Source organism: Rhipicephalus microplus, chromosome X (assembly GCF_043290135.1).
Source record: "Rhipicephalus microplus isolate Deutch F79 chromosome X, USDA_Rmic, whole genome shotgun sequence".
NCBI classification, from domain to species: Eukaryota; Metazoa; Arthropoda; class Arachnida; order Ixodida; family Ixodidae; genus Rhipicephalus; species Rhipicephalus microplus.
The window spans coordinates 275,230,579-275,256,675 of record NC_134710.1 but is presented as its reverse complement, the minus strand read 5'-3'; the positions used below and the strand labels follow the sequence as shown (position 1 = coordinate 275,256,675).

General features: G+C 47.8%; 33 non-coding genes across 33 annotated transcripts; all 33 read left to right on the top strand.

Annotated features, from left to right (window-relative positions):
• Positions 1-1,181: 1,181 nt before the first annotated feature.
• TRNAA-AGC (transfer RNA alanine (anticodon AGC)) lies at positions 1,182-1,254 on the top strand. Its single transcript has one exon. It is a non-coding gene; the product is annotated as a tRNA-Ala (tRNA).
• Positions 1,255-1,701: 447 nt separating this feature from the next.
• Positions 1,702-1,774, top strand: TRNAA-AGC (transfer RNA alanine (anticodon AGC)). The gene has a single exon. It is a non-coding gene; the product is annotated as a tRNA-Ala (tRNA).
• Positions 1,775-2,741: 967 nt separating this feature from the next.
• Positions 2,742-2,814, top strand: TRNAA-AGC (transfer RNA alanine (anticodon AGC)). The gene has a single exon. It is a non-coding gene; the product is annotated as a tRNA-Ala (tRNA).
• A 444-nt stretch (positions 2,815-3,258) lies between these two features.
• On the top strand, positions 3,259-3,331 carry TRNAA-AGC (transfer RNA alanine (anticodon AGC)). Its single transcript has one exon. It is a non-coding gene; the product is annotated as a tRNA-Ala (tRNA).
• A 712-nt stretch (positions 3,332-4,043) lies between these two features.
• Positions 4,044-4,116, top strand: TRNAA-AGC (transfer RNA alanine (anticodon AGC)). The gene has a single exon. It is a non-coding gene; the product is annotated as a tRNA-Ala (tRNA).
• A 447-nt stretch (positions 4,117-4,563) lies between these two features.
• TRNAA-AGC (transfer RNA alanine (anticodon AGC)) lies at positions 4,564-4,636 on the top strand. The gene has a single exon. It is a non-coding gene; the product is annotated as a tRNA-Ala (tRNA).
• A 186-nt stretch (positions 4,637-4,822) lies between these two features.
• On the top strand, positions 4,823-4,895 carry TRNAA-AGC (transfer RNA alanine (anticodon AGC)). The gene has a single exon. It is a non-coding gene; the product is annotated as a tRNA-Ala (tRNA).
• A 187-nt stretch (positions 4,896-5,082) lies between these two features.
• On the top strand, positions 5,083-5,155 carry TRNAA-AGC (transfer RNA alanine (anticodon AGC)). The gene has a single exon. It is a non-coding gene; the product is annotated as a tRNA-Ala (tRNA).
• A 449-nt stretch (positions 5,156-5,604) lies between these two features.
• Positions 5,605-5,677, top strand: TRNAA-AGC (transfer RNA alanine (anticodon AGC)). The gene has a single exon. It is a non-coding gene; the product is annotated as a tRNA-Ala (tRNA).
• A 705-nt stretch (positions 5,678-6,382) lies between these two features.
• Positions 6,383-6,455, top strand: TRNAA-AGC (transfer RNA alanine (anticodon AGC)). The gene has a single exon. It is a non-coding gene; the product is annotated as a tRNA-Ala (tRNA).
• A 1,230-nt stretch (positions 6,456-7,685) lies between these two features.
• TRNAA-AGC (transfer RNA alanine (anticodon AGC)) lies at positions 7,686-7,758 on the top strand. The gene has a single exon. It is a non-coding gene; the product is annotated as a tRNA-Ala (tRNA).
• Positions 7,759-8,726: 968 nt separating this feature from the next.
• TRNAA-AGC (transfer RNA alanine (anticodon AGC)) lies at positions 8,727-8,799 on the top strand. Its single transcript has one exon. It is a non-coding gene; the product is annotated as a tRNA-Ala (tRNA).
• Positions 8,800-9,935: 1,136 nt separating this feature from the next.
• Positions 9,936-10,008, top strand: TRNAA-AGC (transfer RNA alanine (anticodon AGC)). Its single transcript has one exon. It is a non-coding gene; the product is annotated as a tRNA-Ala (tRNA).
• A 447-nt stretch (positions 10,009-10,455) lies between these two features.
• On the top strand, positions 10,456-10,528 carry TRNAA-AGC (transfer RNA alanine (anticodon AGC)). The gene has a single exon. It is a non-coding gene; the product is annotated as a tRNA-Ala (tRNA).
• Positions 10,529-12,692: 2,164 nt separating this feature from the next.
• TRNAA-AGC (transfer RNA alanine (anticodon AGC)) lies at positions 12,693-12,765 on the top strand. The gene has a single exon. It is a non-coding gene; the product is annotated as a tRNA-Ala (tRNA).
• A 709-nt stretch (positions 12,766-13,474) lies between these two features.
• Positions 13,475-13,547, top strand: TRNAA-AGC (transfer RNA alanine (anticodon AGC)). The gene has a single exon. It is a non-coding gene; the product is annotated as a tRNA-Ala (tRNA).
• A 187-nt stretch (positions 13,548-13,734) lies between these two features.
• TRNAA-AGC (transfer RNA alanine (anticodon AGC)) lies at positions 13,735-13,807 on the top strand. Its single transcript has one exon. It is a non-coding gene; the product is annotated as a tRNA-Ala (tRNA).
• Positions 13,808-15,301: 1,494 nt separating this feature from the next.
• Positions 15,302-15,374, top strand: TRNAA-AGC (transfer RNA alanine (anticodon AGC)). Its single transcript has one exon. It is a non-coding gene; the product is annotated as a tRNA-Ala (tRNA).
• A 187-nt stretch (positions 15,375-15,561) lies between these two features.
• TRNAA-AGC (transfer RNA alanine (anticodon AGC)) lies at positions 15,562-15,634 on the top strand. Its single transcript has one exon. It is a non-coding gene; the product is annotated as a tRNA-Ala (tRNA).
• Positions 15,635-16,342: 708 nt separating this feature from the next.
• Positions 16,343-16,415, top strand: TRNAA-AGC (transfer RNA alanine (anticodon AGC)). Its single transcript has one exon. It is a non-coding gene; the product is annotated as a tRNA-Ala (tRNA).
• Positions 16,416-18,754: 2,339 nt separating this feature from the next.
• TRNAA-AGC (transfer RNA alanine (anticodon AGC)) lies at positions 18,755-18,827 on the top strand. The gene has a single exon. It is a non-coding gene; the product is annotated as a tRNA-Ala (tRNA).
• Positions 18,828-19,016: 189 nt separating this feature from the next.
• On the top strand, positions 19,017-19,089 carry TRNAA-AGC (transfer RNA alanine (anticodon AGC)). The gene has a single exon. It is a non-coding gene; the product is annotated as a tRNA-Ala (tRNA).
• Positions 19,090-19,278: 189 nt separating this feature from the next.
• Positions 19,279-19,351, top strand: TRNAA-AGC (transfer RNA alanine (anticodon AGC)). The gene has a single exon. It is a non-coding gene; the product is annotated as a tRNA-Ala (tRNA).
• Positions 19,352-19,802: 451 nt separating this feature from the next.
• TRNAA-AGC (transfer RNA alanine (anticodon AGC)) lies at positions 19,803-19,875 on the top strand. The gene has a single exon. It is a non-coding gene; the product is annotated as a tRNA-Ala (tRNA).
• A 711-nt stretch (positions 19,876-20,586) lies between these two features.
• TRNAA-AGC (transfer RNA alanine (anticodon AGC)) lies at positions 20,587-20,659 on the top strand. Its single transcript has one exon. It is a non-coding gene; the product is annotated as a tRNA-Ala (tRNA).
• Positions 20,660-21,105: 446 nt separating this feature from the next.
• TRNAA-AGC (transfer RNA alanine (anticodon AGC)) lies at positions 21,106-21,178 on the top strand. Its single transcript has one exon. It is a non-coding gene; the product is annotated as a tRNA-Ala (tRNA).
• A 189-nt stretch (positions 21,179-21,367) lies between these two features.
• On the top strand, positions 21,368-21,440 carry TRNAA-AGC (transfer RNA alanine (anticodon AGC)). Its single transcript has one exon. It is a non-coding gene; the product is annotated as a tRNA-Ala (tRNA).
• Positions 21,441-22,426: 986 nt separating this feature from the next.
• Positions 22,427-22,499, top strand: TRNAA-AGC (transfer RNA alanine (anticodon AGC)). Its single transcript has one exon. It is a non-coding gene; the product is annotated as a tRNA-Ala (tRNA).
• A 1,525-nt stretch (positions 22,500-24,024) lies between these two features.
• Positions 24,025-24,097, top strand: TRNAA-AGC (transfer RNA alanine (anticodon AGC)). The gene has a single exon. It is a non-coding gene; the product is annotated as a tRNA-Ala (tRNA).
• Positions 24,098-24,317: 220 nt separating this feature from the next.
• On the top strand, positions 24,318-24,390 carry TRNAA-AGC (transfer RNA alanine (anticodon AGC)). The gene has a single exon. It is a non-coding gene; the product is annotated as a tRNA-Ala (tRNA).
• A 189-nt stretch (positions 24,391-24,579) lies between these two features.
• TRNAA-AGC (transfer RNA alanine (anticodon AGC)) lies at positions 24,580-24,652 on the top strand. The gene has a single exon. It is a non-coding gene; the product is annotated as a tRNA-Ala (tRNA).
• Positions 24,653-25,127: 475 nt separating this feature from the next.
• TRNAA-AGC (transfer RNA alanine (anticodon AGC)) lies at positions 25,128-25,200 on the top strand. The gene has a single exon. It is a non-coding gene; the product is annotated as a tRNA-Ala (tRNA).
• A 711-nt stretch (positions 25,201-25,911) lies between these two features.
• On the top strand, positions 25,912-25,984 carry TRNAA-AGC (transfer RNA alanine (anticodon AGC)). Its single transcript has one exon. It is a non-coding gene; the product is annotated as a tRNA-Ala (tRNA).
• The last annotated feature ends 113 nt before the right edge of the window (positions 25,985-26,097 follow it).

Sequence of the window (26,097 nt, the reverse complement as noted above, 5' to 3'; positions counted from 1 at the left end):
ATAAAACAAAACAGCGCGCAATACAAGCAGCCGTCGACGCGAAAAAATCAGTTCGCAGTTGACGCGGCTTCGCTGTTTCTCTAAAATATTCGCAACGTAATTACCAGTCAGCTTGTGAGCATAACAATGGACTCTCTTCGGAGGTGTAGCTTAGAAGGTAGAGCGCTCGCTTAGCATGCGAGAGGTACTGGGATTGATACCCAGCACCTCTAGACCTTTTTTTATTCATTGCTGTGGCAGGTCATGCTTTGCTTGATTTATAAATCAAAACAGTGCGCGATACAAGCAGCCGTTGACGCGAGAAAACCAGTTCTCAGTTGACGCGGCTTACCTCTTTCTGCAGAAGTTTTGTCACGTAGTTACTGATCAGCTTGTGAGCATAACAATGGACTCTCCATCGGGAGTGCAGCTCAGATGGTAGAGCGCTCGCTTAGCATGCGAGAGGTACTGGGATTGATACCCAGCACCTACAGACCTTTTTTTATTCATTGCTGTGGCAGGTCATGCTTTGCTTGAGTTATAAAACAAAACAGCGCGCGTTACAAGCAGCCGTCGATGCGATAAAACCAGTTCTCAATTGACGCGGTTTCCCTCTTTCTGCAGAAGTTTCGTCACGTAGTTACCGATCAGCTTGTGAGCATAACTATGGACTCTCCATCAGGAGTGCAGCTCAGATAGAAGAGCGCTCGCTTCGCATGCGAGAGGTACTGGCATCGATACCCAGCACCTCCAGACCTTTTTTTTATTCATTGCTGTGGCAGGTCATGCTTTGCTTGTAGTTATAAAACAAAACAGCGCGCGATACAAGCAGCCGTCGACGCGAGAAAACCAGTTCTCAGCTGACGCAGCTTCCCTCTTTCTGCAGAAGTTTCGTCACGTAGTTACCGATCAGCTTGTGAGCATAACTATGGACTCTCTATCGGGAGTGCAGCTCAGATGGTAGAGCGCTCGCTTAGCATGCGAGAGGTACTGGGATTGATACCCAGCACCTCCAGGCCTTGTTTTATTCATCGCTCTGGCAGGTCATGCTTTGCTTGAGTTATAAAACAAAACAGCGCGCGATACAAGCAGCCGTCGACGCGAGAAATCCAGTTCTCAGTTAACGCGGCCTCCCTCTTTCTCCACAAAATTCGCAACGTAATTACCGATCAGCTTGTGAGCGTAACTATGGACTCTCTATCGGGGGTGTAGCTCAGATGGTAGAGCGCTCGCTTAGCATGCGAGAGGTACTGGGATCGATACCCAGCACCTCCAGACCTATTTTTATTCATTGTTGTGGGAGGTCATGCTTTGCTAGATTGATAAAACGAAACAGCGCGCGATACAAGCAGCCAGTGACGCGACAAAATCAGTTCTCAGTTGACGCGGCTTTGCTCTTTCTCCAAAATATTCGCAACGTAATTACCGATCAGCTTGTGAGCATAGCTATGAACTCTCCATTGGGGGTGTAGCTCAGATAGTAGAGCGCTCGCTTAGCATGCGAGAGGTACTGGGATTGATACCCAGCACCACCAGACCTTTTTTTATTCATTGCTGTGGCTGGTCATGCTTTGCTTGATTTTTTAAACAAAACAGCGCGCGTTACAAGTAGCCATCGACGCGAGAAAACCAGTTCTCAGCTGACGCGGCTTCCCTCTTTCTGCAGAAGTTTCGTCACGTAGTTACCGATCAGCTTGTGAGCATAACTATGGGCTCTCCTTCGGGGGTGTAGCTCAGATGGTAGAGCGCTCGCTTAGCATGCGAGAGGTACTGGGATCGATACCAAGCACCTCCAGGCCTTGTTTTATTCATTGCTGTGGCAGGTAATGCTTTGCTTGAGTGATAAAACAAAACAGCGCGCGATAGAAGCAGCCGTCGACGCGAGAAAATCAGTTCTCAGCTGACGCGGCTTCCCTCTTTCTGCAGAAGTTTCGTCACGTAGTTACCGATCAGCTTGTGAGCATAGCTATGAACTCTCCATTGGGGGTGTAGCTCAGATGGTAGAGCGCTCGCTTAGCATACGAGAGGTACTGGGATTGATACCCAGCACCTCCAGACCTTTTTTTATTCATTGCTGTGGGAGGTCATACTTTGCTTGATTGATAAAACGAAACAGCGCGCGATACAAGCAGCCATTGACGCGAAAAAATCAGTTCTCAGTTGACGCGGCTTTGCTCTTTCTCTAAAATATTCGCAACGTAATTACCGATCAGCTTGTGAGCATAGCTATGAACTCTCCATTGGGGGTGTAGCTCAGATGGTAGAGCGCTCGCTTAGCATGCAAGAGGTACTGGGATTGATACCCAGCACCACCAGACCTTTTTTTATTCATTGCTGTGGCTGGTCATGCTTTGCTTGATTTTTAAAACAAAAGAGCGCGCGTTAAAAGCAGCCCTCGACGCGAGAAAATCAGTTCTCAGCTGACGCGGCTTCCCTCTTTCTGCAGAAACTTCGTCACGTAATTACCACTCAGCTTGTGAGCATAACTATGGACTCTCCATCGGAGGTGTAGCTTAGATGGTAGAGCGCTCACTTAGCATGCGAGAGGTACTGGGATCGATACCAAGCACCTCCACACCTTTTTTTATTCATTGCTGTGGCAGGTCATGCTTTGCTTGATTTATAAAACACAACAGCGCGCGATACAGGCAGCCGTCGACGCGAGAAAACCAGTGCTAAGTTGACGCGGCTTCCCTCTTTCTGCAGAAGTTTTGTCACGTAGTTACCGATCAGCTTGTGAGCATAACAATGGACTCTCCATCGGGGGTGTAGCTCAGATTGTAGAGCGCTCGCTTAGCATGCGAGAGGTACTGGGATCGATACCCAGCACCTCCAGAACTTTTTTTATTCATTGCTGTGGCAGGTGATGCTTTGCTTGATTTATAAAACAAAACTGCGCGCGATACAAGCTGCCTTCGACGCGAAAAAATCAGTTCTCAGTTGACGCGGCTTCGTTCTTCTCTGAAATATTCGCAACGCAGTTACCGATCAGCTTGTGAGCATTACTATGGACTCTCTATCGGGGGTGTAGCTCAGATGGTAGAGCGCTCGCTTAGCATGCGAGATGTACTGGGATCGATACCCAGACCTCCAGACCTTTTTTATTCATTGCTGTGGCAGGTCATGCTTTGCTTGATTCGTAAAACAAAACAGCGCGCGATACATGCAGCTGTCGACGCAAGAAAACCAGTTCTCAGTTGATGCGGCTTCCTTCTTTCTCCAAAATATTCGTCACGTAATTACCGATCAGCTTGCGAGCATAACTATGGACTCTCCAACGGGGGTGTAGCTCAGATGGTAGAGCGCTCGCTTAGCATGCGAGAGGTACTGGGATCAATACCCAGCACCTCCAGACCTTTTTTTTTTATTTCATTGCTGTGGCAGGACTTGCTTTGCTTGATTAAAAAAACAAAACAGCGCGCGTTACAAGGAGCTGTCGATGCGATAAAACCAGTTCTCAATTGACGTGGCTTCCCTGTTTCTTCAGAAGTTTTGTCACGTAGTTACCGATCAGCTTGTGAGCATAACAATGGACTCTCCATCGGGAGTGCAGCTCAGATGGTAGAGCGCTCGCTTAGCATGCGAGAGGTACTGCGATCTATACCCAGCACCTACAGACCTTTTTTTTATTCATTGCTGTGGCAGGTCATGCTTTTCTTGAGTTATAAAACAAAACAGCGCGCGTTACAAGCAGCCGTCGACGCGACAAAACCAGTTCTCAGCTGACGCGGCGTCCCTCTTTCTGCAGAAGTTTCGTCACGTAGTTACCGATCAGCTTGTGAGCATAACTATGGACTCTCTATCGGGAATGCAGCTCAGAAGGTAGAACGCTCGCTTAGCATGCGAGAGGTACTGGGATCGATACCCAGCACCTCCAGGCCTTGTTTTATTCATCGCTGTGGCAGGTCATGCTTTGCTTGAGTTATAAAACAAAACAGCGCGCGATACAAGCAGCCGTCGACGCGAGAAAACCAGTTCTCAGTTAACGCGGCCTCCCTCTTTCTCCACAAAATTCGCAACGTAATTACCGATCAGCTTGTGAGCGTAACTATGGGCTCTCCTTCGGGGGTGTAGCTCAGATGGTAGAGCGCTCGCTTAGCATGCGAGAGGTACTGGGATCGATACCAAGCACCTCCAGGCCTTGTTTTATTCATTGCTGTGGCAGGTCATGCTTTGCTTGAGTGATAAAACAAAACAGCGCGCGATAGAAGCAGCCGTCGACGCGAGAAAATCAGTTCTCAGCTGACGCGGCTTCCCTCTTTCTGCAGAAGTTTCGGCACGTAGTTACCGATCAGCTTGTGAGCATAACTATGGACTCTCTATCGGGAGTGCAGCTCAGATGGTAGAGCGCTCGCTTAGCATGCGAGAGGTACTGGGATTGGTACCCAGCACCTCCAGGCCTTGTTTTATTCATCGCTCTGGCAGGTCATGCTTTGCTTGAGATATAAAACAAAACAGCGCGCGATACAAGCAGCCGTCGACGCGAGAAAATCAGTTCTCAGTTAACGCGGCCTCCCTCTTTCTCCACAAAATTCGCAACGTAATTACCGATCAGCTTGTGAGCCTAACTATGGACTCTCTATCGGGGGTGTAGCTCAGATGGTAGAGCGCTCGCTTAGCATGCGAGAGGTACTGGGATCAATACCCAGCACCTCCAGACCTTTTTTATTCATTGCTGTGGGAGGTCATGCTTTGCTTGATTGATAAAACGAAACAGCACGCGATACATGCAGCTGTCGACGCGAAAAAATCAGTTCTCAGTTGACGCGGCTTCCCTCTTTCTGCAGAAGTTTCGTCACGTAGTTACCGATCAGCTTGTGAGCGTAACTATGGGCTCTCCTTCGGGGGTGTAGCTCAGATGGTAGAGCGCTCGCTTAGCATGCGAGAGGTACTGGGATCGATACCCAGCACCTCCAGGCCTTGTTTTATTCATCGCTCTGGCAGGTCATGCTTTGCTTGAGTTATAAAACAAAACAGCGCGCGATACAAGCAGCCGTCGACGCGAGAAAATCAGTTCTCAGTTAACGCGGCCTCCCTCTTTCTCCACGAAATTCGCAACGTAATTACCGATCAGCTTGTGAGCGTAACTATGGGCTCTCCTTCGGGGGTGTAGCTCAGATGGTAGAGCGCTCGCTTAGCATGCGAGAGGTACTGGGATCGATACCCAGCACCTCCAGGCCTTGTTTTATTCATCGCTCTGGCAGGTCATGCTTTGCTTGAGTTATAAAACAAAACAGCGCGCGATACAAGCAGCCAGTGACGCGAAAAAATCAGTTCTCAGTTGACGCGGCTTTGCTCTTTCTCTAAAATATTCGCAACGTAATTACCGATCAGCTTGTGAGCATAACTATGGACTCTCCATCATGAGTGTAGCTCAAATGGTAGAGCGCTCGCTTTGCATGCGAGAGGTACTGGTATCGATACCCAGCACCTCCAGACCTTTATTTTTATTCATTGCTATGGCAGGTCATGCTTTGCTTGAGTTATAAAACAAAACAGCGCGCGATACAAGCAGCCGTCGACGCGAGAAAACAAGTTCTCAGCTGGCGCGGCTTCCCTCTTTCTGCAGAAGTTTCGTCACCTAGTTACCGATCAGCTTGTGAGCATAACTATGGGCTCTCCATCGGGGGTGTAGCTCAGATGGTAGAGCGCTCGCTTAGCATGCGAGAGGTACTGGGATTGATACCCAGCACCACCAGACCTTTTTTTATTCATTGCTGTGGCTGGTCATGCTTTGCTTGATTTTTAAAACAAAAGAGCGCGCGTTAAAAGCAGCCCTCGACACGAGAAAATCAGTTCTCAGCTGACGCGGCTTCCCTCTTTCTGCAGAAATTTCGTCACGTAATTACCCCTCAGCTTGTGAGCATAATTATGGACTCTCCATCGGAGGTGTAGCTTAGATGGTAGAGCGCTCGCTTAGCATGCAAGAGGTACTGAGATCGATACCCAGCACCTCCAGAACTTTTTTTATTCATTGCTGTGGCAGGTGATGCTTTGCTTGATTTATAAAACAAAACTGCGAGCGATACAAGCTGCCGTCGACGCGAAAAAATCAGTTCTCAGTTGACGCGGCTTCGTTCTTCTCTAAAATATTCGCAACGTAGTTACCGATCAGCTTGTGAGCATTACTATGGACTCTCTATCGGGGGTGTAGCTCAGATGGTAGAGCGCTCGCTTAGCATGCGAGAGGTACTGGGATCGATACCCAGACCTTCAGACCTTTTTTTATTCATTGCTGTGGCAGGTCATGCTTTGCTTGATTCGTAAAACAAAACAGCGCGCGATACATGCAGCTGTCGACGCAAGAAAACAAGTTCTCAGTTGATGCGGCTTCCCTCTTTCTCCAAAATATTCGTCACGTAAATACCGATCAGCTTGCGAGCATAACTATGGACTCTCCAACGGGAGTGTAGCTCAGATGGTAGAGCGCTCGCTTAGCATGCGAGATGTACTGGGATCAATACCCAGCACCTCCAGACCTTTTTTATATTTCATTGCTGTGGCAGGACTTGCTTTGCTTGATTAAAAAAACAAAACAGCGCGCGTTACAAGGAGCTGTCGATGCGATAAAACCAGTTCTCAATTGACGCGGCTTCCCTGTTTCTGCAGAAGTTTTGTCACGTAGTTACCGATCAGCTTGTGAGCATAACAATGGACTCTCCATCGGGAGTGCAGCTCAGATGGTAGAGCGCTCGCTTAGCATGCGAGAGGTACTGCGATCTATACCCAGCACCTACAGACCTTTTTTTTTATTCATTGCTGTGGCAGGTCATGCTTTTCTTGAGTTATAAAACAAAACAGCGCGCGTTACAAGCAGCCGTCGACGCGAAAAAACCAGTTCTCAGCTGACGCGGCTTGCCTCTTTCTGCAGAAGTTTCGTCACGTAGTTACCGATCAGCTTGTGAGCATAACTATGGACTCTCTATCGGGGGTGCAGCTCAAATGGTAGAGCGCTCGCTTAGCATGCGAGTGGTACTGCGATCGATACCCAGCACCTCCAGACCTTTTTTTATTCATTGCTGTGGGAGGTCTTGCTTTGCTTGATTGATAAAACGAAACAGCGCGCGATACAAGCAGCCATTGACGCGAAAAAATCAGTTCTCAGTTGACGCGGCTTCCTCCTTTCTCCACAAAATTCGTCACGTAACTACCGATCAGCTTGTGAACATAAGTATGGACTCTCTATCGGGGGTGTAGCTCAGATGGTAGAGCGCTCGCTTAGCATGCGAGAGGTACTGGGATCGATACCCAGACCTCCAGACCTTTTTTTATTCATTGCTGTGGCAGGTCATGCTTTGCTTGATTCGTAAAACAAAACAGCGCGCGATACATGCAGCTGTCGACGCAAGAAAACCAGTTCTCAGTTGATGCGGCTTCCCTCTTTCTCCAAAATATTCGTCACGTAAATACCGATCAGCTTGCGAGCATAACTATGGACTCTCCAACGGGGGTGCAGCTCAAATGGTAGAGCGCTCGCTTAGCATGCGAGTGGTACTGCGATCGATACCCAGCACCTCCAGATCTTTTTTTATTCATTGCTGTGGGAGGTCTTGCTTTGCTTCATTTTTAAAACAAAACAGCGCGCGTTACAAGCAGCCATCGACGCGAGAAAACCAGTTCTCAGCTGACGCGGCTTCCCTCTTTCTGCAGAAGTTTCGTCACGTAGTTACCGATCAGCTAGTGACCATAACTATGGGCTCTCAGTCGGGGGTGTAGCTCAGATGGTAGAGCGCTCGCTTAGCATGCATGAGGTCCTGGGATCGATACCCAGCACCTCCAGACCTTTCTTAGTCTTCATTGCTGCGGCAGGTCATGCTTTGTTGGATTTATAAAACAAAACAGCACGCGATACAAGCAGCCATCGACGCGACAAAACCAGGTATCAATTGATACGGCTTCCCTCTTTTTCCAAAATATTCGTCACGTAATTACCGATCAGCTTGTGAGCATAACTATGGACTCTCCATCGGGGGTGTAGCTCACAAGATAGAGCACTCGCTTAGCATGCGAGGGGTACTGGGATCGATACCCAGCACTTCCAGACCTTTTTTATCCAGTGCTGTGGCAGGTCATGCTTTGCTTGATTTATAAAGCAAAGTAGCGCGCGATACAAGCAGCTGTTGACGCGAGAAAACCAGTTCTCAGTTGACGCGGCTTACCTCTTTCTCTAAAATATTCGCAACGTAATTACCGATCAGCTTGTGAGCCTAACTATGAACTCTCTATTGGGGGTGTAGCTCAGTTGACAGAGCGCTTACTTTGCATGCGAGAAGTACTGGGATCGATATTCAGCACCTCCAGACCTTTTTTTATCCATTGCTGTGGCAGGTCATGCTTTGTTTGATTTATAAAACAAAACAGCGCGCAATACAAGCAGCCGTCGACGCAAGAAATCGAGTTCTCAGTTAACGCGGCCTCCCTCTTTCTCCACAAAATTCGCAACGTAATTACCGATCAGCTTGTGAGCCTAACTATGGACTCTGTATCGGGGGTGTAGCTCAGATGGTAGAGCGCTCACTTAGCATGCGAGAGGTACTGCGATCGATACCCAGCACCTCCAGACCTTTTTTTATTCATTGCTGTGGGAGGTCTTGCTTTGCTTGATTGATAAAACGAAACAGCGCGCGATACAAGCAGCCATTGACGCGAAAAAATCAGTTCTCAATTGACGCGGCTTTGCTATTTCTCTAAAATATTCGCAACGTAATTACCGATCAGCTTGTGAGCATAGCTATGAACTCTCCATTGGGGGTGTAGCTCAGATGGTAGAGCGCTCGCTTAGCATGCGAGAGGTACTGGGATTGATACCCAGCACCACCAGACCTTTTTGTATTCATTGCTGTGGCTGGTCATGCTTTGCTTGATTTATAAAACAAAACAGCGCGCGATAAGAGCAGCCGTCGACGCGAGAAAACCAGTTCTCAGTTGACGCGGCTTCCCTCTTTCTGCAGAAGGTTTCTCACGTAGTTACCGATCAGCTTGTCAGCATAACTATGAAGTCTGCATAGGGGGTGTAGCTCAGATTGTAGAGCGCTCGCTTAGCATGCGAGAGGTACTGGGATCGATGCCCAGCACCTCCAGACCTCTATTTTAATTCATTGCTATGGCAGGTCATGCTTTGCTTGATTTATAAAGCAAAGTAGCGCGCGATACAAGCAGCTGTCGACGCGAGAAAACCAGTTCTCAGTTGACGCGGCTTACCTCTTTCTCTAAAATATTCGCAACGTAATTACCGATCAGCTTGTGAGCCTAACTATGAACTCTCTATTGGGGGTGTAGCTCAGTTGACAGAGCGCTTACTTTGCATGCGAGAAGTACTGGGATCGATATTCAGCACCTCCAGACCTTTTTTTATCCATTGCTGTGGCAGGTCATGCTTTGTTTGATTTATAAAACAAAACAGCGCGCGATACATGCAGCCGTCGACGCGAGAAAACCAGTTCTCAGTTAACGCGGCCTCCCTCTTTCTCCACAAAATTCGCAACGTAATTACCGATCAGCTTGTGAGCCTAACTATGGACTCTCTATCGGGGGTGTAGCTCAGATGGTAGAGCGCTCGCTTAGCATGCGAGTGGTACTGCGATCGATACCCAGCACCTCCAGACCTTTTTTTATTCATTGCTGTGGGAGGTCTTGCTTTGCTTGATTGATAAAACGAAACAGCGCGCGATACAAGCAGCCATTGACGCGAAAAAATCAGTTCTCTTTTGATGCGGCTTCCCTCTTTCTCCAAAATATTCGTCACGTAATTACCGATCAGCTTGCGAACATAACTTTGGACTCTCCATCGGGGGTGTAGCTCAGATGGTAGAGCGCTCGCTTAGCATGCGAGAGGTACTCGCATGCTAACCGCGAGAAAACCAGTTCTCAGTTGACGCGGCTTCGCTCTTTCTCTAAAATATTCACAACGTATTGTTGTGAATATTTTCACAACAATACGCTACACCCCCTCTATCGGGGGTGTAGCTCAGATGGTAGAGCGCTCGCTTAGCATGCGAGAGGTACTGGGATCGATACCCAGCACCTCCAGACTTTCTTTTATTCATTGCTGTGGCAGGTCATGCTTTGCTTGATTTTTAAAACAAAACAGCGCGCGTTACAAGCAGCCGTCGATGCGAGAAAACCAGTTCTCAGTTGACGCGGCTTCCCTCTTTCTGCAGAAGTTTCGTCACGTAGTTACCGATCATCTTGTGAGCATAACTATGGACTCTCCATCGGGGGTGTAGCTCAGATGGAAGAGCGCTTGCTTAGCGTACGAGAGGTACTGGGATCGATACCCAGCACCTCCAGACCTTTTTTTATTCATTGCTGTGGCAGGTCATGCTTTGCTTGATTTATAAAACAAAACAGCGCGCGATACAAGCAGACGTCGACGCGAGAAAACCAGTTCTCAAGTGACGCGGCTTTCCTCTTTCTCCAAAATATTCGTCACATAATTACCGATCAGCTTGTGAGCATAACTATGGACTCTCCATCGGGGGTGTAGCTCAGATGGTAGAGCGCTCGCTTAGCATGCGAGAGGTACTGGGATCGATACACAGCACCTCCAGGCCTTGTTTTATTCATTGCTGTGGCAGGTCATGCTTTGCTTAAGTTATAAAACAAAAGAGCGCGATAGAAGCAGCCATCGACGCGAGAAAACCAGTTCTCAGATGACGCGGCTTCCCTCTTTCTGCAGAAGTTTCGTCACGTAGTTACCGATCAGCTTGTGACCATCACTATGGACTCTCCATCGGGAGTGCAGCTCAGATGGTAGAGCGCTCGCTTAGCATGCGAGAGGTACTGGGATCCGTACCCAGCACCTCCAGTCCTTGTTTTATTCATTGCTGTGGCAGGTCATGCTTTGCTTTAGTTATCAAACAAAACAGCGCGCGATAGAAGCAGCCATCGACGCGAGAAAATCAGTTCTCAGCTGACGCGGCTTCCCTCTTTCTGCAGAAGTTTCGTCACGTAATTACCGATCAGCTTGTGAGCATAACTATGGACTCTCCATCGGGGGTGTAGCTCACAAGGTAGAGCACTCGCTTAGCATGCGAGAGGTACTGGGATCGATACCCAGCACCTCCAGACCTTTTTTTATTCATTGCTGTGGCAGGTCATGCTTTGCTTGATTTATAAAACAAAACAGCGCGCGATACAAGCAGCTGTCGACGCGAGAAAACCAGTTCTCAATTTACGCGGCTTCCATCTTTCTCCAAAATATTCGTCACGTAATTACCGATCAGCTTGTGAGCATAACTATGAACTCGCCATCGGACGTGTAGCTCAGATGGCAGAGCGCTCACTTTGCATGCGAGAGGTACTAGGATCGATACCCAGCACTTCCAGAGCTTTATTTTTATTCATTGCTATGGCAGGTCATGCTTTGCTTGATTTATAAAACGAAACAGCGCGCGATACAAGCAGCCGTCAACGCGAGAAAACCAGTTCTCAATTTACGCGGCTTCCATCTTTCTCCAAAATATTCGTCACGTAATTTCCGATCAGCTTGTGAGCATAACTATGAACTCGCCATCGGACGTGTAGCTCAGATGGCAGAGCGCTCACTTTGCATGCGAGAGGTACTAGGATCGATAGCCAGCACTTCCAGAGCTTTATTTTTATTCATTGCTGTGGCAGCTCATGTTTTGCTTGATTTATAAAACGAAACAGCGCGCGATACAAGCAGCCGTCAACGCGAGAAAACCAGTTCTCAGTTGACGCGGCCTCCCTCTTTCTCCACAAATTTCGTCACGTATTTACCGATCAGCTTGTGAGCATAACTATAGACTCTCCATGCTTTGCTTGAATTATAAAACAAAACAGCGCGTGATACAAGCAGCCGTCGACGCGAGAAAACCAGTTCTCAGTTGAGGCAGCCTCCGTCTTTCTCCACAAAATTCGCAACGTATTTACCGATCAGCTTTTGAGCCTAACTATGCACTCTCTATCGGGGGGGTCGCTCAGATGATAGAGCACTCGCTTAGCATGCGAGGGGTACTGAGATCGATACCCAGCACCTCCAGACCTTCTTTTATCCATTGCTGTGGCAGGTCATGCTTTGCTTGATTTATAAAACAAAACAGCACCTGATACAAGCAGCCGTCGACGCAAGAAAACCAGTTCTCAGCTGACGCGGCTTCCCTATTTCTCCAGAAGTTTCGTCACGTAATTACCGATCAGCTTGTGAGCATATCTATGGACTCTCCATAGGGGGTGTATCTCAGATTGTAGAGCGCTCGCTTTGCATGCGAGAGGTACTGGTATCGATACCCAGCACCTCCAGACCTTTATTTTTATTCAATGCTATGACAGGTCATGCTTTGCTTGAGTTATAAAACAAAACAGCGCGCGATACACGCCGCCATCGACGCGAGAAACTAGTTCTCAGTTGACGCGGCCTCCCTCTTTCTCCACAAAATTCGTCACGTAATTACCGATCAGCTTGTGAGCATAACTATGGACTCTCCATAAAGGGTGTAACTCAGATTGTAGAGCGCTCGCTTAGCATGCGAGAGGTACTGGGATCGATGCCCAGCACCTCGAGACCTGTATTTTTATTCATTGCTATGCCAGGTCATGGGATGCTTGAGTTATAAAACAAAACAGCGCGCGATACAAGCAGCCGTCGACCCGAGAAAACCAGTTCTCAGTTGAGGCGGCCTCCGTTTTCTCCACAAAATTCACAACGTAATTACCGATCAGCTTGTGAGCCTAACTATGGCCTCTCTATCGGTGGTGTAGCTCAGATGGTAGAGCACTCGCTTAGCATGCGAGGGGTACTGGGATCGATACCCAGCACCTCCAGACCTTTGTTTTTATTCATTGCTATGGCAGGTCATGCTTTGCTTGAGTTATAAAACAAAACAGCGCGCGATACAAGCAGCCATCGACGCGAGAAAACCAGTTCTCAGTTGACGCGGCCTCCCTCTTTCTCCACAAAATTCGTCACGTAATTACCGATCAGCTTCTGAGCATAACTATGGACTCTCCATCGGGGGTGTAGCTCAGATGGTAGAGCGCTTGCTTTGCATGCGAGAGGTACTGGGATCGATACCCAGCAGCTCCAGGCCTTGTTTTATTCATTGCTGTGGCAGGTCATGCTTTGTTGGATTTATAAAACAAAACAACACGTGATGCAAGCAGCCATCAACGCTAGAAAACCAGTTATCAATTGACACGGCTTCCCTCTTTTTCCAAAATATTCGTCACGTCATTACCGATCAGCTTGTAAGCATAACTATGGACTCTCCATCGGGGGTGCAGCTCAGATGGTAGAGCGCTCGCTTAGCATGCGAGAGCTACTGGGATCGATACACATCACTTCCACATCTTTTTTTTATTTATTGCTGTGGCAGGTCATGCTTTGCTAGAGTTATAAAGAAAACAGTGCGTGATAGAAGCAGCCGTCGACGCGAGAAAATCAGTTCTCAGCTGACGCAGCTTCCCTCTTTCTGCAGAAGTTTCGTCACGTAGTTACCATTCAGCTTGTGAGCATAACTATGGGGTCTCCATTGGGGGTGTAGCTCAGATGGTAGAGCACTCGCTTAGCATGCGAGAGGTCCTGGGATCGATACCCAGCACTTCCAGACCTTTATTTTTATTCATTGCTATGACAGGTCATGCTTTGCTTGAGTTATAAAACAAAACAGCGCGCGATACACGCAGCCATCGACGCGAGAAACCAGTTCTCAGTTGACGCGGCCTCCGTTTTCTCCACAAAATTCGCAACGTAATTACCGATCAGCTTGTGAGCCTAACTATGGACTCTCTATCGGGGGTGTAGCTCAGATGGTAGAGCGCTCGCTTAGCATGCGAGAGGTACTGGGATCGATACCCTGCACCTCCAGACCTCTATTTTTATTCATTGCTATGCCAGGTCATGCGATGCTTGAGTTATAAAACAAAACAGCGTGCGATACAAGCAGCCGTCGACCCGAGAAAACCAGTTCTCAGTTGAGGCGGCCTCCGTTTTCTCCACAAAATTCGCAACGTAATTACCGATCAGCTTGTGAGCCTAACTATGGACTCTCTATCGGGGGTGTAGCTCAGATGGTAGAGCGCTCGCTTAGCATGCGAGAGGTACTGGGATTGATACCCTGCACCTCCAGACCTTTTTTTATTCATTGCTGTGGCAGGTCATGCTTTGCTTGATTTATAAAACAAAACAGCGCGCGATAGAAGCAGCCGTCGACGCGAGAAAACCAGTTCTCAATTGACGCGGCTTCCCTCTTTTTCCGCAAAATTCGTCATGTTTTTACCGATCAGCTTCTGAGCATCACTATGGACTCTCCATAGGGGGTGTAGCTCAGATTGTAGAGCGCTCGCTTAGCATGCGAGAGGTACTGGGATCGATATCCAGCACCTCCATACCTTTATTTTTTTTCATTGCTATGGCAGGTCATGCTTTGCTTGAGTTATAAAACAAAACAGCGCGTGATACAAGCAGCCATCGACGCGAGAAAACCAGTTATCAATTGACACGGCTTCCCTGTTTTTCCAAAATATTCGTCACGTAATTACCGATCAGCTTGTAAGCATAACTATGAACTCTCCATCGGGGGTGCAGCTCAGATGGTAGAGCGCTCGCTTAGCATACGAGAGGTACTGGGAACAATACCCAGCACCTCCAGACATTTATTTTATTTCATTGCTGTGGCAGCTCTTGCTATGATTGATTTAAAAAACAAAACAGCGCGCGTTACAAGCAGCCGTCGATGCGAGAAAACCAGTTCTCAATTGACGCGGCTTCCCTCTTTCTGCAGAAGTTTTGTCACGTAGTTACCGATCAGCTTGTGAGCATAACTATGGACTCTCCATCGGGAGTGCAGCTCAGATGGTAGAGCGCTCGCTTAGCATGCGAGAGGTACTGGGATCGATACCCCACACCTCAGGACCTTTTTTTATTCATTGCTGTGGCAGGTCATGCTTTGTTGGAATTATAAAACAAAACAGCGCGCGATACAAACAGCTGTCGACGCGAGAAAACCAGTTCTCAGTGGACGCGGCTTACCTCTTTCTCTAAAATATTCGCAACGTAGTTACCGATCAGCTTGTGAGCATAACTATGGACTCTCCATCATGAGTGTAGCTCAAATGGTAGAGCGCTCGCTTTGCATGCGAGAGGTACTGGTATCGATACCCAGCACCTCCAGACCTTTATTTTTATTCATTGCTATGGCAGGTCATGCTTTGCTTGAGTTATAAAACAAAACAGCGCGCGATACAAGCAGCCGTCGACGCGAGAAAACAAGTTCTCAGCTGGCGCGGCTTCCCTCTTTCTGCAGAAGTTTCGTCACCTAGTTACCGATCAGCTTGTGAGCATAACTATGGGCTCTCCATCGGGGGTGTAGCTCAGATGGTAGAGCGCTCGCTTAGCATGCGAGAGGTACTGGGATTGATACCCAGCACCTCCAGACCTTTTTTTATTCATTGCTGTGGCAGGTCATGCTTTGTTGGAATTATAAAACAAAACAGCACACGATACAAGCAGCCATCGACGCGACAAAACCAGTTATCAATTGACACGGCTTCCCTCTTTTTCCAAAATATTCGTCACGTAATTACCGATCAGCTTGTGAGCATAACTATGGGCTCTCCATCGGGGGTGTAGCTCAGATGGTAGAGCGCTCGCTTAGCATGCGAGAGGTACTGGGATTGATACCCAGCACCTCCAGACCTTTTTTTATCCAGTGCTGTGGCAGGTCATGCTTTGCTTGATTTATAAAACAAAACAGCGCGCGATACAAACAGCCGTCGACGCGAGAAAACCAGTTCTCAGTGGACGCGGCTTCCCTCTTGTTCTAAAATGTTCGCAACGTAATTACCGATCAGCTTGTGAGCCTAACTATGGACTCTCTATTTGGGGTGTAGCTCAGATGGTACAGCGCTCGCTTAGCATGCGAGAGGTACTGGGATCGATACCCAGCACCTCCAGACCTTTTTTATTCATTGCTGTGGCAGGTCATGCTTTGCTTGATTTTTAGAACAAAACAGCGCGCGATACAAGCAGTCGTCGACGCGAGAAAACCAGTTCTCAATTGACGCGGCTTCCCTCTTTCTCCATAATATTCGCCACGTAATTACCCATCAGCTTGTGAGCATAACTATGGACTCGCCATCGGACGTGTAGCTCAGTTGGCAGAGCGCTCACTTTGCATGCGAGAGGTACTAGGATCGATACCCAGCACCTCCAGACCTTTATTTTTATTCATTGCTATGGCAGGTCATGTTTTGCTTGATTTATAAAACAAAACAGCGTGCGATACAAGCAGCCGTCGACGCGAGAAAGCCAGTTCTCAGTTGACGCGGCCTTCCTCTTTCTCCACAAAATTCGTCACGTAATTACCGATCAGCTTGTGAGCATAACTATGGACTCTCCATCGGGGGTGTAGCTCAGATGGTAGAGCTCTCGCTTAGCATGCGAGAGGTACTGGGATCGATACCCAGCACATCCAGACCTTTATTTTATTTCATTGCTGTGGCAGGTCTTGCATTGCTTGATTTAAAAAACAAAACAGTGCGCGTTACAAGCAGCCGTCGATGCGAGAAAACCAGTTCTCAATTGACGCGGCTTCTCTCTTTCTGCATAAGTTTTGTCACGTAGTTACCGATCAGCTTGTGAGCATAACTATGGACTCTCCATCAGGGGTGTAGCTCAGACAATAAAGGAAGAAAAATGGGGTGTAGCTCAGATGGTAGAGCGCTCGCTTAGCGTGCGAGAGGTATTGGGATCAATACCCAGCACCGCCAGACCTTTATTTTTATTCATTGCTATGGCTGGTCATGCTTTGCTTGATTGATAAAACAAAACAGCTCGCGATACAAGCAGCCTTCGACGCGAGAAAACCAGTTTCCAAATGACGCGGTTTCTCTCTTTCTCCAATATATTCGTCACGTAATTACCGATCAGCTTGTGAGCATAACTATGGATTCGCCATCGGATGTGTAGCTCAAATGGCAGAGCGCTCACTTTGCATGCGAGAGGTACTAGAATCGATACCCAGCACTTCCAGAGCTTTATTTTTATTCATTGCTATGGCAGCTCATGTTTTGCTCGATTTATAAAACAAAACAGCGCGCGATACAAGCAGCCGTCGACGCGAGAAAGCCAGTTCTCAGTTGACGCGGCCACCCTCTTTTTCCACAAAATTCGTCACGTAATTACCGATCAGCTTGTGAGCATAACTATGGACTCTCCATAGGGGGTGTAGCTCAGATTGTAGAGCGCTCACTTTGCATGCGAGAGGTACTGGTGTCGATACCCAGCACCTCCAAACCTTTATTTTTATTTATTGATATAGCAGGTCATGCTTTGCTTGAGTTATAAAACAAAACAGCGCGCGATACAAGCAGCCCTCGACGCGAGAAAACCAGTTCTAAGTTGACGCGGCTTCCCTCTTTCTCCAAAATATTCGTCACGTAATTACCGATCAGCTTGCGAGCATAATTACGGACTCTCCATCGGGGGTGTAGCTCAGATGGTAGAGCGCTAGCTTAGCATGCGAGAGGTACTGGGATCGATACCCCGCACCTCCAGACCTTTATTTTATTTCATTGCTGTGGCAGTTCTTGCTTTGTAAAAAACAAAACAGCGCGCGTTACAAGCAGCCGTCGATGCGAGAAAACCAGTTTTCAATTGACGCGGCTTCCCTCTTTCTGCAGAAGTTTTGTCACGAAGTTATCAATCAGCTTGTGAGCATAACTATGGACCCTCCATTGGGAGTGCAGCTCAGATGGTAGAGCGCTCGCTTAGCATGCGAGAGGTACCGGGATCGATACCCAGCACCTCCAGACCTTTTTTTTACTCATTGCTGTGGCAGGTCATGGTTTGCTTGAGTTATAAAACAAAACAGCGCACGTTACAAGCAGCCGTCGACGCGAGAAAACCAGTTCTCATCTGCATGGCTTCCCTCTTTCTGCAGAAGTTTTGTCACGTAGTTACTGATAAGCTTGTGAGCATAACTATGGACTCTCCATCGGGGGTGTAGCTCAGATGGTAGAGCGCTCGCTTAGCATGCGAGAAATACTGGGATCGATACCCAGCACCTCTAGACCTTTATTTTATTTCATTGCTGTGGCAGGTCTTGCTTTGCTTGATTTAAAAAACAAAACAGTGCGCGTTACAAGCAGCCGTCGATGCGAGAAAACAGTTCTCAATTGACGCGGCTTCTGTCTTTCTGCAGAAGTTTTGTCACGTAGTTACCGATCAGCTTGTGAGCATAACTATGGACTCTTCATCGGTAGTGTAGCTCAGATGGTAGAGCACTCGCTTAGCATGCGAGAGATATTGGGATCGATACCCAGCACCTCGAGACCTTTTTTAGTATTCATTGCTGTGGCAGGTCATGCTTTGTTGGATTTATAAAACAAAACAGCACGCGATACAAGCAGCCATCGACGCGAAAAAACCAGTTATCAATTGACACGGCTTCCCTCATTTTCCAAAATATTCGTCACGTAATTACCGATCAGCTTGTGAGTATCACTATGGACTCTCCATCGGGGGTGTAGCTCACTTGGTAGAGCACTCGTTTAGCATGCGAAGGGTACTGAGATCGATACCCAGCACCTCCAGACCTTCTTTTATCCATTGCTGCGGCAGGTCATGCTTTTCTTGATTCATAAAACAAAACAGCACGTGACACAAGCAGCCGTCGACGCGAGAAAACCAGTTCTCAGTTGATCCGGCTTCCCTCTTCCTCCAAAATATTCGTCACGTAATTACCGATCAGCTTGTGAGAATAACTATGGACTCTCCATCGGGGGTGTAGCTCAGACAATAAAGGAAGAAAAAGGGGGTGTAGCTCAGATGGTAGAGCGCTCGCTTAGCATGCGAGAGGTACTGGGATCAATACCCAGCACCGCCAGACCTTTATTTTTATTCATTGCTATGGCTGGTCATGCTTTGCTTGATTGATAAAACAAAACAGCGCGCGATACAAGCAGCCGTCGACGCGAGAAAACCAGTTCTCAATTGACGTGGTTTCCCTCTTTCTCCAAAATATTCGTCACGTAATTACCGATCACCTTGTGAGCATAACTATGGACTCTCTATCGGTGGTGTAGCTCAGTTGGTAGAGCGCTCGCTTAGCATGCGAGAGGTACTGGGATCGATACCCAGCACCTCCAGACCTTTATTTTTATTCATTGCTAAGGCAGCTCATGTTTTGCTTGATTTATAAAACAAAAAAGCGCGCGATACAAGCAACCGTCGACGCGAGAAAGCCAGTTCTAAGTTGACGCGGCCACCCTCTTTTTCCACAAAATTCGTCACGTAATTACCGATCAGCTTGTGAGCATAACTATGGACTCTCCATTGGGGGTGTAGCTCAGATGGTAGAGCGCTCGCTTAGCATGCGAGAGGTACTGGGATCGATACCCAGCACCTCCAGACCTTTATTTTATTTCATTGCTGTGGCAGGTCTTGCTTTGCTTGATTTAAAAAACAAAACAGCGCGCGTTAAGAGCAGCCGTCGATGCGAGAAAACCAGTTCTCAGCTGACGCAGCTTCCCTCGTTCTTCAGAAGTTTCGCCACGTTGTTACCGATCAGCTTGTAAGCATAACTATGGACTCTCCATCGGGGGTGTAGCTCAGATGGTAGAGCGCTCGCTTAGCATTCGATAGGTACTGGGATCAATACCCAGCACCTCCAGACCTTTATTTTAATTTATTGCTGCGGCAGGTCTTGCTTTGCTTGAATTGAAAAACAAAACAGCGCGCGTTCCAAGCAGCCGTCGATGCAAGAAAACCAGTTCTCATTTGACGCGGCTTCCCTCTTTCTCCAAAATATTAGTCACGTAATTACTGATCATCTTGTGAGCATGATAATTGACTCTCCATCGGGGGTGTAGCTCAGATGGTAGAGCTCTCGCTTAGCATGCGAGAGGTACTGGGATCGATACCCAGCACCTCCAGATTTTTTTTTATTCATTGCTGTGGCAGGTCATGCTTTGCTTGATTTATAAAACAAAACAGCGCGCGATACAAGCAGCCGTCGACGCGAGAAAACCAGTTCTCAGTTGACGCGGCCTCCCTCTTTCTCCACAAAATTCGTCACGTAATTACCGATCAGCTTGTGAGCATCACTATGGACTCTCCATCGGACGTGTAGCTGAAATGGCAGAGCGCTCACTTTGCATGCGAGAGGTACTAGGATCGATACCCAGCACTTCCAGAGCTTTATTTTTATTCATTGCTATGGTAGCTCATGTTTTGCTTGATTTATAAAACAAAACAGCGCGCGATACAAGCAGCCGTCGACGCGACAAAGGCAGTTCTCAGTTGACGCGGCCACCCTCTTTTTCCACAAAATTCGTCACGTAATTACCGATCAGCTTGTGAGCATAACTATGGACTCTCCATAGGTGGTGTAGCTCAAACTGTAGACCGCTCGCTTTGCATGCGAGTGGTACTGGTATCGATACCCAGCACCTCCAGACCTTTATTTTTATTCATTGCTATAGCAGGTCATGCTTTGCTTGAGTTATAAAACAAAACAGCGCGCGATACTAGCAGCCGACGACGCGAGAAAACCAGTTCTCAGTTGACGCGGCCTCCCTCTTTCTTCAGAAAATTCGCAACATAATTACCGATCAGCTTGTGAGCCTAACTATGGACTCTCTATCGGTGGTGTAGCTCAGATGGTAGAGCGCTCGCTTAGCATGCGAGAGGTACTGGGATCGATACCCAGCACCTCCAGACCTTTATTTTATTTCATTGCTGTGGCAGTTCTTGCTTTGCAAAAAACAAAACAGCGCGCGTTACAAGCAGCCGTCGATGCGAGAAAACGAGTTCTCAATTGACGCGGCTTCCCTCTTTCTGCAGAAGATTTGTCACGAAGTTACCGATCAGCTTGTGAGCATAACTATGAACCCTCCATCGGGATTGCAGCTCAGATGGTAGAGCGTTCGCTTAGCATGCGAGAGGTACTGGGATCGATACCCAGCACCTCCAGACCTTTTTTTTTTTACTCATTGCTGTGGCAGGTCATGGTTTGCTTGAGTTATAAAACAAAACAGCGCACGTTACAAGCAGCCGTCGACGCGAGAAAACCAGTTCTCAGCTGACACGGCTTCCCTCTTTCTGCAGAAGTTTCGTCACGTAGTTACCGATCAGCTTGTGAGCATAACAATGGACTCTCCATCGGGGGTGTAGCTCAGATGGTAGAGCGCTCGCTTAGCATGCGAGAGGTACTGGGATCGATACCCAGCACCTCCAGACCTTTATTTCATTTCATTGCTGTGGCAGGTCTTGCTTTGCTTGATTTAAAAAACAAAACAGCGCGCGTTAAGAGCAGCCGTCGATGCGAGAAAACCAGTTCTCAGCTGACGCGGCTTCCCTCGTTCTGCAGAAGTTTCACCACGTAGTTACAGATCAGCTTGTGAGCATAACTATGGACTCTCCATCGGGGGTGTAGCTCAGATGGTAGAGCGCTCGCTTAGCATTCGAGAGGTACTGGGATCAATACCCAGCACCTCCAGACCTTTATTTTAGTTCATTGCTGCGGCAGGTCTTGCTTTGCTTGAATTGAAAAACAAAACAGCGCGCGTTACAAGCAGCCGTCGATGCAAGAAAACCAGTTCTCATTTGACGCGGCTTCCCTCTTTCTCCAAAATATTAGTCACGTAATTACTGATCATCTTGTGAGCATGACAATTGACTCTATCGGGGGTGCAGCTCACATGGTAGAGCACTCGCTTAGCATGCGAGGGGTACTGGTATCGATACCCAGCACCTCCAGACCTTTTTTAATCCATTGCTGTGGCAGGTCATGCTTTGCTTGATTTATAAGACAAAACAGCACGCGATACAAGCGGCCGTCGACACAAAAAAAACAGTTCTCAGTTGACAAGGCTTCCCTCTTTCTCCAAAATATTCGTCACGTAATTACCGATCAGCTTGTGAGCATAACCATGGACTCTCCATCGGGGGTGTAGCTCAGACAATAAAGAAAAAAAAGGGGGTGTACCTCAGATGGTAGAGCGCTCGCTTAGCATGCAACAGGTACTGGGATCGATACCCCGCACCTCCAGACGTTTTTTTATTTATTGCTGTGGCAGGTCATGCTTTGCGTGATTTACAAAAACAAAACAGCGCGCGATACAAGCAGCTGTCGACGCGAGAACACTAGTTCTCAGTTGACGCGGCTTCCCTCTTTCTCTAAAATATTCGTCACGTAATTACCGATCAGCTTGTGAGCATAACTATGGACCCTCCATAGGGGGTGTAGCTCAGATTTGCATGCGAGAGGTACTGGTATCGATACCCAGCACCTCCAGACCTTTATTTTTATTCATTGCTATGGCAGGTCATGCTTTGCTTGAGTTATAAAACAAATCAGCGCGCAATACAAGCAGCCATCGACGCGAGAAACCAGTTCTCAGTTGATGCGGCCTCCCTCTTTCTCCACAAAATTCGTCACGTAACTACCGATCACCTTGTGAGCATAACTATGGACTCTCCTTAGGGGGTGCAGCTCAGGTGGTAGAGCGCTCGCTTAGCACGCGAGAGGTACTGGGATCGATACCCAGCACCTCCATACCTTTTTTTATTCATTGCTGTTGCAGGTCATGGTTTGCTTCAGTTATAAAACAAAACAGCGCACGTTACAAGCAGCCGTCGACGCGAAAAAACCAGTTCTCAATTGACGCGGCTTTTCTCTTTCTCCAAAATATTCGTAACGTAATTACCGATTACCTTGTGAGCATAACTATGGACTCGCCATCGGATGTGTAGCTCAGTCGGCAAAGCGCTCACTTTGCATGCGAGAGGTACTAGGATCGATACCCAGCACCTCCAGAGCTTTATTTTTATTCATTGCTATGGCAGGTCATGTTTTGCTTGATTTATAAAACAAAACTGCGCGCGATACAAGCAGCCGTCGACGCGAGAAAACCAGTTCTCAGCTGACACGGCTTCACTCTTTCTGCAGAAGTTTCGTCACGTAATTACCGATCAGCTTCTGAGCATAACTATGGACTCTTCATAGGGGGTGTAGCTCAGATTGTGGAGCGCTCGCTTAGCATGCGAGAGGTACTCGGATCGATACACAGCACCTCCAGACCTTTATTTTTATTCATTGCTATGGCAGGTCTTGCTTTGCTTTATTTAAAAAACAAAACAGCGCGCGTTAAGAGCAGCCGTCGATGCGAGAAAACCAGTTCTCAGCTAACGCGGCATCCCTCGTTCTGCAGAAGTTTCGCCACGTTGTTACCGATCAGCTTGTGAGCATAACTATGGACTCTCAATCGGGGGTGTAGCTCAGATGGTAGAGCGCTCGCTTAGCATTCGATAGGTACTGGGATCGATACCCAGAACCTCCAGACCTTTATTTTAATTCATTGCTGCGGCAGGTCTTGCTTTGCTTGAGTTGAAAAACAAAACAGCGCGCGTTACAAGCAGCCGTCGATGCAAGAAAACCAGTTCTCATTTGACGCGGCTTCCCTCTTTCTCCAAAATATTAGTCACGTAATTACTGATCATCTTGTGAGCATGACAATCGACTCTCAATCGGGGGTGCAGCTCACATGGTAGAGCACTCGCTTAGCATGCGAAGGGTACTGGTATCGATACCCAGCACCTCCACACCTTTTTTAATCCATTGCTGTGGCAGGTCATGCTTTGCTTGATTTATAAAACAAAACAGCGCGCGATACAAGCAGCCGTCGACGCAAAAAAACCAGTTCTCAGTTGACGCGGCTTCCCTCTTTCTCCAAAATATTCGTCACGTAATTACCGATCAGCTTGAGAGCATAACCATGGACTCTCCATCGGGGGTGTAGCTCAGAAAATAAAGAAAAAAAAGGTGGTGTAGCTCAGATGGTAGAGCGCTCGCTTAGCATGCGACAGGTACTGGGATCGATACCCCGCACCTCCAGACCTTTTTTTATTCTTTGCTGTGGCAGGTCATGCTTTGCGTGATTTATAAAACAAAACAGCGCGCGATACAAGCAGCTGTCGACGCGAGAACACTAGTTCTCAGTTGACGCGGCTTCCCTCTTTCTCTAAAATATTCGTCACGTAATTCCCGATCAGCTTGCGAGCAAAATTATGGACTCTCCATCGGGGGTGTAGCTCAGATGGTAGAGCTCTCGCTTAGCATGCGAGAGGTACTGGGATCGATACCCAGCACCTCCAGACCTTTTTTTATTCATTGCTGTGGCAGGTCATGCTTTGCTTGATTTATAAAACAAAACAGCGCGCGATACAAGCAGCCGTCGACGCGAGAAAACCAGTTCTCAGTTGACGCGGCCACCCTCTTTTTCCACAAAATTCGTCACGTAATTACCGATCAGCTTGTGAGCATCACTATGGACTCTCCATCGGGGGTGTAGCTCAGAGAATAAAGGAAGAAAAAGGGGGTGTAGCTCAGATGGTAGAGCGCTCGCTTAGCATGCGAGAGGTACTAGGATCGATACCCAGCACTTCCAGAGCTTTATTTTTATTCATTGCTATGGCAGCTCATGGTTTGCTTGAGTTATAAAACAAAACAGCGCGCGATACAAGCAGCCGACGACGCGAGAAAACCAGTTCTCAGTTGACGCGGCCTCCCTCTTTCTTCAGAAAATTCGCAACATAATTACCGATCAGCTTGTGAGCCCAACTATGGACTCTCTATCGGTGGTGTAGCTCAGATGGTAGAGCGCTCGCTTAGCATGCGAGAGGTACTGGGATCGATACCCAGCACCTCCAGACCTTTATTTTATTTCATTGCTGTGGCAGTTCTTGCTTTGTAAAAAAAAACAGCGCGCGTTACAAGCAGCCGTCGATGCGAGAAAACCAGTTCTCAATTGACGCGGCTTCCCTCTTTCTACAGAAGATTTGTCACGAAGTTACCTATCAGCTTGTGAGCATAACTATGAACCCTCAATCGGGAGTGCAGCTCAGACGGTAGAGCGTTCGCTTAGCATGCGAGAGGTACTGGGATGAATACCCAGCACCTCCAGACCTTTTTTTTTACTCATTGCTGTGGCAGGTCATGGTTTGCTTGAGTTATAAAACAAAACAGCGCACGTTACAAGCAGCCGTCGACGCGAGAAAACCAGTTCTCAGTTGACGCGGCCACCCTCTTTTTCCACAAAATTCGTCACGTAATTACCGATCAGCTTGTGAGCATCACTATGGACTCTCCATCGGGGGTGTAGCTCAGACAATAAAGGAAGAAAAAGGGGGTGTAGCTCAGATGGTAGAGCGCTCGCTTAGCATGCGAGAGGTACTGGGATCAATACCCAGCACCACCAGACCTTTATTTTTATTCATTGCTATGGCTGGTCATGCTTTGCTTGATTGATAAAACAAAACAGCGCGCGATACAAGCAGCCGTCGACGCGAGAAAACCAGTTCTCAATTGACGCGGTTTCCCTCTTTCTCCAAAATATTCGTCACGTAATTCCCGATCAGCTTGCGAGCAAAATTATGGACTCGCCATCGGACGTGTAGCTGAAATGGCAGAGCGCTCACTTTGCATGCGAGAGGTACTATTATCGATACCCAGCACTTCCAGAGCTTTATTTTTATTCATTGCTATGGCAGCTCATGTTTTGCTTGATTTAAAAACAAAACAGCGCGCGATACAAGCAGCCGTCGACGCGATAAGGCAGTTCTCCGTTGACGCGGCCACCCTCTTTTTCCACAAAATTCGTCACGTAATTACCGATCAGCTTGTGAGCATAAATATGGACTCTCCATAGGGGGTGTAGCTCAGATTGTAGAGCGCTCGCTTTGCATGCGAGTGGTACTGGTATCGATACCCAGCACCTCCAGACCTTTATTTTTATTCATTGCTATAGCAGGTCATGGTTTGCTTGAGTTATAAAACAAAACAGCGCGCGATACAAGCAGCCGACGACGCGAGAAAACCAGTTCTCAGTTGACGCGGCCTCCCTCTTTCTTCAGAAAATTCGCAACATAATTACCGATCAGCTTGTGAGCCCAACTATGGACTCTCTATCGGTGGTGTAGCTCAGATGGTAGAGCGCTCGCTTAGCATGCGAGAGGTACTGGGATCGATACCCAGCACCTCCAGACCTTTATTTTATTTCATTGCTGTGGCAGTTCTTGCTTTGTAAAAAAAAACAGCGCGTTACAAGCAGCCGTCGATGCGAGAAAACCAGTTCTCAATTGACGCGGCTTCCCTC